Here is a 12,402-nt window from a genome sequence, read left to right as displayed (position 1 = left end):
CGTCTCGCTTTGTCTTTGTAATGATGTTGGCTCCAATCTTTGCCTTTTTCTCTTTTTCTAGGCTCACTGTCCACTGACTTTTTGTAGGGTAGGATTTATTTTTCATTTTGTTCTATCATCCTTAACAAATTAGGAAATAGGTTACAATCTCTATTATCTTCAAAGTCCTTGAATCCACCTAAACACACATCTTACCCAAAAGGGAGTCAGTAATAGCGTTGCTCATGTCATTGATATCTAGGGACCTATTGTAGGTACGAAGACATATTCCAAAGAATAAATGATCCTAAGGATGATTATTTGTATGGTATGATTATGAATGAAGAATAAAAGAATATTTGAAAAAGAGTCCAAAGAAAAAAAATGTATATTATGAAATGGAAAGAGTGAAAGAATATTTGTTCAAAAAGATGCATTTTATTGAAATAAAAATTCTGGACGCAAGCCTATTTCACAAAAGGATTCTTATTTCCTCTAGGCTTAAAGCAACAAGCGTGTTTTGAATATTACTCTAGATTAGCTTTAAAAATACAGGGATCTCTTTCATAGTCCCATTGTTCAAAACACTCCCAAGTATGCAAGGATTTGGAAACTTTTATTCCCTAATTCTCTCTTTGGATATGTCATTCAGATTCCCCGATATTCCTTCCAGGCCTTTGACTTGTTCAAGGCATTGCAACTCTTTTACCCCCACTTTCAAATATTGCAGTTACTGTATTGTCAGAGCGATTAGGTTCTGAGGAGTCATCGAATTTTACAATTCTCATTTCAATGAACCTTTCGACTAACTTTTTAAATGTAGTGCAGTTTTTGATTGAGTGTCCCGTAATTCCCGCGTGGTACTTGCATTAAGCATTCTCATTATACCATTTTGAGAACGACGACTGCATGGGTTCTAAGTAAAACGGAGACACCACATGCACATCAAAAAGATTATGATACAACTCCTTATATGACATCGGGATGAGTGTAAACTGGAGCCTTTCTGTATTTGGCCTCGAGTTGGATTCCTGCCTTGAGCAGCCTTGATAGCTAGTGGTTATAGCCCTCAACTGGCCTACGTTGACCAATTTGGAACACCCTTTGCTCATATTATTCACTTTATTTTTATTTCTCTTTTGGGTTGATCTCTTGGCGCTTTCTCCCCATCTATCTTCCCGCTCCTTATTGCATTTTCAATCAATTTTCCAGACATTACCATATCCGAAAAGCTCAGAGTAGTGCTTCCCAATATATGGTTAATGAACGGGGCTTTCAGAGTATTGATGAAAAGCATGGTAGTCTCTTTTTCTAGGAGAGGTGGCTGAACTTGTATGGCAACTTCCCTCCACCTTTGGGCTTATTACCGGAAACTCTCATTCGGTTTCTTTTCCATGCTCTGTAAAGTGATCTTATTAGGAGTCATATCCGTCACATGACTATACTATTTCATGAAAGCTTGTGCTAGATCTTTCCATGAATTGATTTGGGTATAGCTCAATTGGTTGTACCATTTGGATGCTGCCCCAACTAAACTTTCTTGGAAACAGTGAATCAATAATTGGTCATTATTGACATACCCAGTCATTCATCTGCAGAATATGGTGATGTGAGCTTCGGGACAGGAAGCTCCATTACACTTTTCAAATTCAGGCATTTTGAACTTGTAGAGAAGTATTAAGTCTGGAACCAAGCTTAGGTCCCTGGCATTAATTTCGTGATAATCATCAACATTTTTCATCATCTTGAATTTTTCCTCCAGCCATTTGTATCGATCTTCCAATTAGTTTGGGAGTTCGCCTTTTGCCTTTTCTACCTCTTCCATGTCATCCAGATCAGGACACCGGGATTTACCGAATTGTCTCCGCAGCCTAAGCCTGTCTGGAAGTGTGTTAATGCCGAAATGCCGGCTTGATGCTGAGGAATAATATTGACGGACACCCTAGGTGGATATACATTGAGTTGTGCCGGGGTATTTGTTGGGGCGTGATAAACTGTAATTTACACATATTTCTATCCCATGCTTAGCACATTTTATGGATGATTTTTCCTTAAAATTGGTGAATTCGATGCTCCTAAAGCCTTAATTTCATGTTTTATACTTAGGCAAGCATAAGAGAGTGAAAGGAACGAAAAACGGGCCAAAAACAGAGAAAATGGGCTAACATATGAAATCAACACGGCCATGACTTCCTCACACAGGTAGACGACACGGTCGTGTCCCTTTGGCAAGGTCAAAACACGATTTACACAAGTAGATCATATGCCCGTGCCCATTTAACAGCCTTGACCACGGCCTTAAGTAATCGCACACGGGCATGTCCTTGCCGAGTCCAAGTTTAGTCCAATTCAGAAAGGCCAATTTTGAGGGCTCTTAGGCATTCCAAAGCCTATTTAAACACCTGAGAAGGCACTTAGACGGGGGGACGCAGAGGAGGAAGTAAGGAATTGCTCAAGGAAAGCCGATCGATCCATCTCAGAAGCTGGATTCACCATCAAGACTGAAGATCTCCCTTTAAATTCCCTCAGGAGTTTTGGGTTTTCTTATATTTTGTTATTTTTATTCTTTTGAGATGTTTTCTTTCATTAGTATGAACTAAAACCCCTAAATACCTACGGGGGATGAAACTTAAGACGGATCTTGTTATTATTATCTGAATTGTATGATAAATATTTGACTTGTTCTTAATTATGTGTTCTTAATTCTTGTTTTGATATTCCAAGATATTGATTCAAGTTAAGCTCTTATTCAGAGGAGGAATAGACCCTGTCTAAGAGTAAATTTGTCATAATTAAGCGGAATTGGTTGCGCGCCTAGAGATAGGGTGACAAGATTTTGCCGGATTAGGGTAAAACCTAATAAGGGGATCCATAGATCGAGTTAATGCAACCCTAGGACGTTAATTAGAAAGAGATTTCAATTATTCAAACTAGGGTTAGACGTTGTTAGTTTCGAGAGAGATAATAATATAACTTAGGGATCTCTACGAAACAAGTTAAATGAATAAATCGTCTAATTCAGAGTCAAATACCAAGTGAAGTCTAGGTGGATTTTCCCTTAGGTATTGTCTTAATCAATCGAGTTTTCCAAAAAAGTATTTTCCCCAAATTTCTTTTCTGTGATTTCTTAGTTTAATTAATTAGTTAGATAAACAAAACCCTTTTATTTTTTTGGCTAGATAATAAAAAAAGTTAATACTAGTACTTTTAGTTCCTTTGGGTTCGATAATCCAGTCTTACTAAAGCTATACTACTATTCGATAGGTACACTTGCCTTCATCGTGATAATAGTTAGTTTCAAGAACGATTCATTATAAATATTTAAAATCTGTCACGAACATCACATATCAAGTTTTTTGTGCCGTTGCTAGGAAACTAAGATATTAGGAACACTCGATTTTTATTACTTTAGCCATTTTACTTTTATTGCAATTTAAATTTTTATTTTCTTTTCTAACTCTTCATTTATTTTCTTCTGACAGGTTTTTTTTCTAGTTTATAACTAGGAGAAACCCGTTAGGACCATTATTGTTTGATAGTGAGATCGATCGCACAGTTCGCAGAAACCGAAGAGAAATAAGGCGAAGCTTACGTTACACAGAAGAGCAAGAGGAAGATACTTCAACCACCACCGAGGAGATGGCTGAAAACCAAGAAAATCCGCTACCTCCTACAATTGCTGTTAATCAAAATCCTGCTCCGTGCACTATGTATGATTATGCTAAACCTTCTTTAACAGGAACTGAATCGAGCATAGTTAGACCTGCTGTAGCTGCAAATACTTTTGAACTGAAACCTAACATAATTCAAATGATACAGAAATTTGTTCAGTTTGATGGTTTGCAGGACGAAAATCCTAAAGCTTACTTAGCAAATTTTTTAGAACTATGTGATACATTTAAAATTAATGGCGTTTCTGATGACGCCATTCGCCTTCGGTTATTCCTTTTTCATTGAGAAACAAAGCTAAAAAGTGGTTGAATTCGTTACCGCGGGGGTCAATCACTACTTGGGAACAAATGACGAAAAAGTTCTTATTAAAATATTTTCCGCAGGCTAAAACGGCTAAATTATGTAATGATATCTCTTCTTTTATACAGATGGATTTAGAAACACTCTACGATGCATGAGAGAGATATAAGGACCTTTTGCGAAGATGCCCTTACCATGGGTTACCACTCTGGCTACAGGTTCAAACTTTTCATAATGGCCTGAATCCTTCGACTCGACAAATGGTTGACGCAGCTTCTGGCAGAACCATCAATAATAAAACACCTGAAGATGCTTATGAGTTTATAGAGGAGATGTCACTGAATTACTATCAGTGGCAAGTCATGAGGATAAAGCCAACGAAAATAGCCGGTATTTATAACGTCGATTCAGTCACCATGCTCTCTAATCAGGCAGAACTCTTGAATAAGAAAATTGATGGTTTTCTTAGTTCCTCACAGGTTCACCCAGTAATGCAGTACGAAGCAAATGGAGGTGGATCGAGCAATTCAGAATACCCACCTTATGGCCACAACATGGAGAACGAGCAGTTAAATTACATGGGTAATAATTCTCGATCTCAAAACAATCCTTATAGCAATATTTACAATGCAGGTTGGAGGAATCACCCAAATTTTTCATGGGGAGGCCGAGGAAATCAGAAACCACCACCCCTCCAAGCTTTCAGGAACCACCATACCAGCAGGAGAAAAAACTGAACCTTGAGGAGATGTTAACCAAATTCATCTCGGTGTCAGAGACTCATTTTCAAAATACCGAGACGTCACTCAAAAATCAACAAGCATCAATCTAGGGGCTCAAAACTTAGATTGGACAGCTCGCCAAGTTGATTTCCAAACGACCACAAGGTAGCCTTGGAAGCAACACTGAATCTAACCTAAGGAAGCAACTCAACGTAATTGCCATTTAAGATGAGGAAAGGTTAGTGGTAAAACCAAGGCCAGAACCAGTGGTAAGCGAAGGTAAGAGTAAGGTAGGCCAAAACGAACAAAAATCGGTAAATACAGAATATAAACTTTATGTGCCATACCCTAATGCGACAAGGAAATACTGCTCAGACGAACAATTTGGTAAATTCCTTAAACTTTTAAAGAAACTACATATTAACCTACCATTTATTGAAGCACTTTCGCAGATACTGAACGCAGTCAAAATTTTAAAGGAGCTTCTAGCAAATAAATGAAAGTTAGATAAAAGGTCGCATGTGGAGCTGAACGCTGTTTGCTTAGCCATTCTTCAGAATAAGCTACCCAACAAACTAAAAGATCCAGGGTGTTTTACGATTCCTTGTTTAATTGGTAGTTTAGATGTTAATAATGCGTTGGCTAATCTAGGGGTTAGTATCAATGTTACGCCTTACAAATTGTTTAAGCAACTAGGTCTAGGGAAACCCAAACAAACTAGGATGGGCATTCAATTAGCAGATAAAACTGTCAGATTTCCTAGGGGTATCATTGGAGACGTACTCGTTAAAATTGACAAATTTATATTCCCAGTTGATTTTGTTGTTTTAGACATAGAAGAGGACAGTAACATTCCTTTAGTTTTGGGAAGGCCCTTTTTAGCAACTGCTAGAACAATTATTGACGTTGGCACAGGTGAACTCACACTTCGTGTAGGAGACAAAACAATCAACCTTCAAGCTCGCAACCCGAACAACACATTGAAAATTGAAGGTGATTGTACAAATTGTTCTACTAAGACTGATCATACAATGCAACCTATTTTGCAGGAAATAAGTTCGAATGACACACATGAGTCATTTCAATCCACAACAAAGAATCTACCCATGAAGAACGAAGGTTACGAATTGAGGAGTTAGATGAATGGCTGACATTTAAACTGAGAAAACATGATTAACCAAAACTACGCCAATGCCTCACCAAATCAACTTCAAGTTGGAGACAAAGTACTACTAGATGCAGCAGATCCTTGAATCGCCACTTCTGAACCAAATGAAGAAACCCCTCTTACGGTAACTAGCATTTTTTCCATACGGTACGGTCGAGGTAAATCACCCCAAATTTGACACGTTCAAGGTAAATAATACTCGTCTTAAACCTTATGTTGATAAAATTTATAGCAGAGATGAGGAATGTAAACTCCTTGAACCACCATGACCATTCACCAGAAAGGTAGGTCGAGCTTAGACTATAAATAAGCGCTTCTCGGGAGGCAACCCGACACTAACAGTATTAATTTCTTTAAATTTTAGTTTTAACATCTAACATACTAACCGACTCATGAAACGTAGGCTTTCTAAAGCACACACGGCCAGGCACACGGGCGTGCCTTAGGCCGTGTGAAAATAGGGCAAAATTTTCCTCAACACGGGATGTGATAAGTCACCATGGCCATGCGTTAGGACCGTGGGCGAATCTGCCAAAACAACATGGGCGTGCGACACATCCGTTTCGTAGAACCGTGGTTGAACCTGAGAAAATAGCACAAGCATTTGCCACGCCTGTGTCTAGAACCCGTGGTGAACCTGACAGATTAACAGGGGCGTGGGCCTACATGTACGGGCGTAAGCCTACATACACGGGCGTGGGAGAAGCGAACGAAGAGAGACACGACCGTGCAACATGGCCATGTGCACCCACACGCCCAAGGAACGCGAGCGTGGGCCAAATTTCAGATGCACCCAAATTCAAAATTCGCAAATCACACGGGCAAAAATTGGGGAACACGGGCGTGTCCCTTGGCCGTGTGTCCCAAAATCTATAAATACCCTTCACTATTCATCATCTTCTTCACCCAAAATCCCTAACCCTAGCCGCATCAAGTCCACACGATCTCGCTGCCACGCCCGTGCGCCGCCTCCAACCCCATTTTTGACACCCATTTTCATCTTTTTAGCGTTTGTTTACTCTTTTCTCTCTATTTTCTTCATCACTTTTACTAATTTTATGATTCTTATGGTTTTATTTGGCAGATTTTTTATTTATATTCCTAGTTCTCACTATAGTCATGCTTATACATTTATTCTTTGCCATTTTAGTCAATGTTTTCTGATACATTCATTCTTTTTGTGTGTTCCTATAAGAGTCTAGTTCAGTCATTTTATGTTGAAAATAATCATGCTTTTTATTATGTTAATTGCTATATAAACTTCTATCATTTAGATTAAACTACTGAGTATTATTGGTTGGACTGGTTAGTTTAACTATTTTCATAATTACATCTTCAGTTAGTTAGCTATCTTATATTCTTTGTTCTTCTTGCAGGTATACCATGTCAAGCTCACATGGCAAAAAAATTGTCATTCCCACTTCGAAAAAGCGGAAAGGGGCGTCTTCCTAGGGCCATACTGCAAAAATTCACCGCCCATACCTCTAATTTCCACCCGACAATTAAGAGGAACTATTCCAAATCCTACGGGCCCGACCTTTAGGTGTGGGCCGCTGCATTGACTAGACAGCGCTTGAACAAGTCCAGTTGGATGACGATGCACGAAGACTCTTGACAACCGATCCATGGGACCTTTTCTTTGTGATCATCGAGCCGACATACCTTGAGCTCACACTTGAACTTTGCTCGACATTCCATGTTCAAGACGTCTTGACCAACTTTGATGATCCTGGAACAGTCCAGTTCCGTCTCAGTGGTTTAGTCCGCTAGTTGAGTGTGCCTGAGTTCGGTATAGCTTTGGGCTTGTACACAGAGGAGTTCATGGATGAGAACGACCTCGACACTCTCCTTCGCCACATCCACTACTCTCCCTCAAAGTTCTAGTACGCTTTGGTCCCCGGTTCAGCCACCTACAACCTGAGCCGCTCCAAGGCATCAACTCTCTCTCCCTCCTTGAGGTACCTACACGCCATCTTGGCACACACTTTGACAGGACGTCAAGAGAGCACCAGCGTCGTCAACACTCACGACGCCTATTTTCTATGGAGCATAGCGAACGGGCATGTACTCGACCTCGCCTACTTTATTGCCCTCTCCATTCGCCACCAGACGGAGCGGTATCGAATGGGGGTCATCTCAATTGGCCCCTACGTGACTCGATTGGCACGGTACTTCGGGCTCCTCAACACAGTAGCCCAATCATCTTCCCTTACTCTTATTGGTCAGATGTCCGTCCACGTCATAAGGATCCACCAGCCCAGCCACCACCTCCTTCTCGTCCAGTTCATGCGGTGGTTTCATATGCTGACATCTCTGAGCGCCTAACTCAATTCGAGCAGCAGTGTTTTCAACGCTTCGATCACATTGATGCTACATTACACCAGATTTGTTAGCACTTCCACATCTCATCGCCACCCCCACCTCGCGAACCATCTAGCGATGAAGATGTTTAAAAAATTTTATTTATTATTTTATGTTTTTATTTTTATTCTATTTTAAGACTACTTTTTATTTTCCTTTAAGCTTATTTCTATTAGATTTTATAATTTTTATTATCAAATTCAGTTATTCCATTACGAGTAATTATGCTTCCTTATACTTCCTAAAAAAATCCTAATTTTGTCACAGTTATAAAGAGCTCCTCAAGTTCATCATCACATAGGAACTAAAAACTCCATCGGAAAAGGTTCTCTACGACTGCCATGTCCTGCTCGACCACGACCATAGCTACCACCAGATATAATATTCTTTTGGCGCAGGACTTATGGACTAATGAACCTCTAACACCGTCGGAGTATCATTCTCCACTCTCACACCGATTATTCTCCAAAACTCTAGTTTAAGGAATTCATTCATCATTCAGGAAGTTTCACTTCTTTCCCTATCTTATGATTATAAATCTATCTTTTTCAATATATCTATGTTTGTACATTGAGGGCAATGTACATCTTAAGTGTGGGAGGGTCTTTTATATCAGAAAAATCCCTGAATTTTGTTTTATTCTCATGCGATCTTCTCATATCATTATTAGAATGAATTCCAATTAGTCTATAATGAATTCGATGCTCCTAAAACCTTACTTTCATGTTTTATACTTAGGTGAGCATAGGAGAGTGAAAGGAACAAGAAACGGGCCAAAACGGAGAAAATGGGCCAACGTACGAAATCAACACGGCATGGACTTCCTCACACGGGCAGACCACATGGTCGTGTCCCTTTGGCATGGTCAAAGCACGATTTACACGGGTAGATCACACGCCCTTGCCCATTTAATAGCCTTGACCACGGCCTTAAGCAATCGTACACGGACGTGTCCCTGCCGAGCTCAAGTTTAGTCTAATTCGGAAAAGGCCAATTTTTAAGGCTCTTAGGTGTTCCAAAGCCTATTCAAACACCTGATGAGGCACTTAGACAGGGGCACGCAGAGTAAGAAGCAAGGAATTACTCAAGGAAAGCCGATCGATCCATCTTAGAAGCTGGATTCACCATCAAGACTGAAGATCTCCCTTCAAATTCCCTCAGGAGTTTTGGGTTTTCTTATGTTTTGTTATTTTTATTCTTTTGAGATGTTTTCTTTCATTAGTATGAACTAAAACCCCTAAATACCTAAGGGGGATAAAACCTAAGACGGATCTTGTTATTATTATCTGAATTGTATGATAACTGTTTGACTTATTCTTAATTATGTGTTCTTAATTCTTGTTTTAATATTTCAAGATATTGATTCAAGTTAATGCGCTTATTTAGAGGAGCAAAAGTCCCTTAGGTATTGTCTTAATCAATCAATTTTCCAAAAAAATATTTTCCCCAAATTTTTTTCTGTGATTTCTTAGTTTAATTAATTAGTTAGATAAACAAAACCCTTTTATTTTTTTAGGCTAGATAATAAAAAGAAAGTTAATATTAGTACTTTTACTTCTTTTGGGTTCGATAATCCAGTCTTGCTAAAGCTATACTACTGTTCAATAGGTACACTTGCCTTCGTCGTGATAATAGTTAGTTTCAAGAACGATTCATTATAAATATTTAAAACCTGTCACGAATATCACGTATCAGGGTGAAACCCAGGGATGACCAGGGTCCTCACTGTCATCCCCAGGGTTGACCATAGGGCTCTTTCCTTTTCTAGGCCCTCCAAGCAGTAATTGGGTTAACTGATTCATCATGTTCTTTTGCAATTCTAACATCTAATCCTTCATATCCTGCTGGATCTTGGCTAGTTGCTCCTGCATCTGTATTTGTAGTCAATCCTACATTTCCTTCTATATTTGTTCTAGTTTTTCCAACCTTTAATTCATAACTTTTAGTTTTTCTCCGTGTGTAGTAGTGATGTTCCAGGGTAACTACAACACGATTTCTAATTAATTAGGGTTCTTTTGTGAAATTTAATGCACATGATGCAATGTAATGCAAATGCATTAAATGAATGCAAAAAGAGACGTTGATTCTGGTTCAATTCTATTAGAATAACTTTTCTAGATAACAAATCTCTTTACATAAAGCTAAAACATATACGGCCTTGCCCGTATACTCCAGGCGAAGACATCGATCTTTTTCTTCATATTCTAATGCTAAAATCAAATCTTGTGAATTATCTCCTTTTTGCTTGATCTAGACTACGGCTCCTTACTTACTCATCCTCTTGATGCTCGTCAGCTTTTCTAAGTAAGTCGACATGTTGACAGTTCCAGAATAATTTTTGTTGGCTTGAATCTTGAAGCTAAGTCATGTACTCCTCTATAGACTCTCATTCTTCTCTTGTCATGTTTACTCGGACCATATTCGGTCGATCGTATTGTACTCCACTTTATCAAGAAATTCATTTTCCATGACAAGCTCTCTATTTAGCAACTGAACGTGAATCAACACCTCTTTTCTATGATGAAAATGCAATGCAATCATAACCAAAACAAAAGAAAACACGTCAGTTCAAATACATAAATAGCAAATAGAGAACCTACTTGGGTAACCACTAAGGTTTGGAGTGGCTCTACCTAAGGTGGGCTCTTAAAGCTCGCTATATGCGGTTTTGTTTTAAAAGCAGGGTACCTGAACCAGCAGATTCCTCAATCCTCACCCATTATAGGCTCATGTGGATTGAGTTCAGTTCAGGGGAATACATTTCCCTATGGCCATGCGGAGGTGAAAACCTCACGAAGGCATAGTTTCTCACTCCCACTTAAAAGGTGTGACCATAACGGTCATGCAATATGATGCAGGAATATCCTATGTATTTCAAATCACAACAAACATATGACATGACACCAACAAATGCGAGAAAAGAAGCATGATTTTTCAAATCAAATTTTTAATTTTTCGACAAAAGGACAGAAAATAATCAATTTTACGGCTTGACTCGATCCCCAGTGGAGTCACCAAGCTGTCGAAACCATTTTTTGAAAAACGAGGATCGACTTTAAAACGAGGTATGGAGTCGCCACTGATTCTTTCTCGAGGTGTGATCGGATCACCTAACAAAGCATTTTATTTTACTAAAATAGTGACCCTGGCCTTCGAAAATCAAGAAAACAGGTTCAGGAGTCGGTTACGTATGAGGAAGGATTAACACCCTCGTAACGCCCAAAATTGATACCTAATTGATTGATTAGTGTCCTAATGCCGAAAATTTGAAAAAAATGTGATCCCTTTTAAAAATTTTTTTGAATAACTCGAATTGGACATTAAGATTCCTTTGTTCCGAAGGAATAAAATATCACATCCAACACGTTAGGATACGACAACTTAAACCCTCGAAATCAAAATCATCTCATGATTTCCAAATCTTACATATTGAAATTTTAAAAAGGTATTCGGTTATTTGGTCAAACGATAAATCGAAACCCAGCACATTAGGGCACGATTCCTCGAATTTCCAAACACAAAATATTGCCTTGTTTTGAGGAGTTTCCAAATAAGCAATTATAAAACCGGCTCAAAATATATTTGTTTGGTTTACTTAAGGGTAAAAAAGCAATCGACGTTGGGCGAAAATTTGGAATTTAAAATTTGATATAATAATAATCATACAAACATAGTGTGGAGCATGAAATAAAAACACATGGCAATAATACTACATGGATAATCAAAAATAATAAGGAAATTCAAAGGAACAAACTAGGGTACATGCAATGGCAACAAATCATATACTATATAAATACCAACATTAATAACCGAAGGCTAATGAATTAGAAGCCAATTTTAAAAGAAATTCCGAGCAAATTACGCAAATAAAATATAACAGGTTTTAAAATAAAATAAAATGAATAATAGGAAAGAAAGAAAATTTGGGAACATTACTATACAAACTATACAAACATTTTAAAACAGGTAATAGATATAAGAATTTAAAAATAAATAGAAAAAATAAAAAAATAAAAAATATATTAATATATTAAATAGTAATATACAAATGAATTTTAAAATAAATATTATAAAGTAAATAATATATAAAATAATACATATATCAATTTACATAAATAATAAAAATAAAATAACTTGATATAAATAGTTGGTATATAAAAATATAAATAAAAGTATTTGAAATAAAAAAAAAGATAAAAT

The 12,402-nt window shown here is 37.9% G+C and overlaps 1 non-coding gene across 1 annotated transcript; it reads right to left on the bottom strand.

Moving 5' to 3' along the window:
- Positions 1 to 4,046: 4,046 nt before the first annotated feature.
- LOC121212810 (small nucleolar RNA R71) lies at positions 4,047 to 4,153 on the bottom strand. The gene has a single exon (XR_005908184.1). It is a non-coding gene; the product is annotated as a small nucleolar RNA R71 (small nucleolar RNA).
- Between the last annotated feature and the right edge of the window lie 8,249 nt (positions 4,154 to 12,402).

Source organism: Gossypium hirsutum, chromosome A13 (assembly GCF_007990345.1).
Source record: "Gossypium hirsutum isolate 1008001.06 chromosome A13, Gossypium_hirsutum_v2.1, whole genome shotgun sequence".
Taxonomy (NCBI): Eukaryota; Viridiplantae; Streptophyta; class Magnoliopsida; order Malvales; family Malvaceae; genus Gossypium; species Gossypium hirsutum.
Note: the sequence above shows the minus strand (reverse complement) of the source record. Positions and strands in the feature narration are given on the sequence as shown.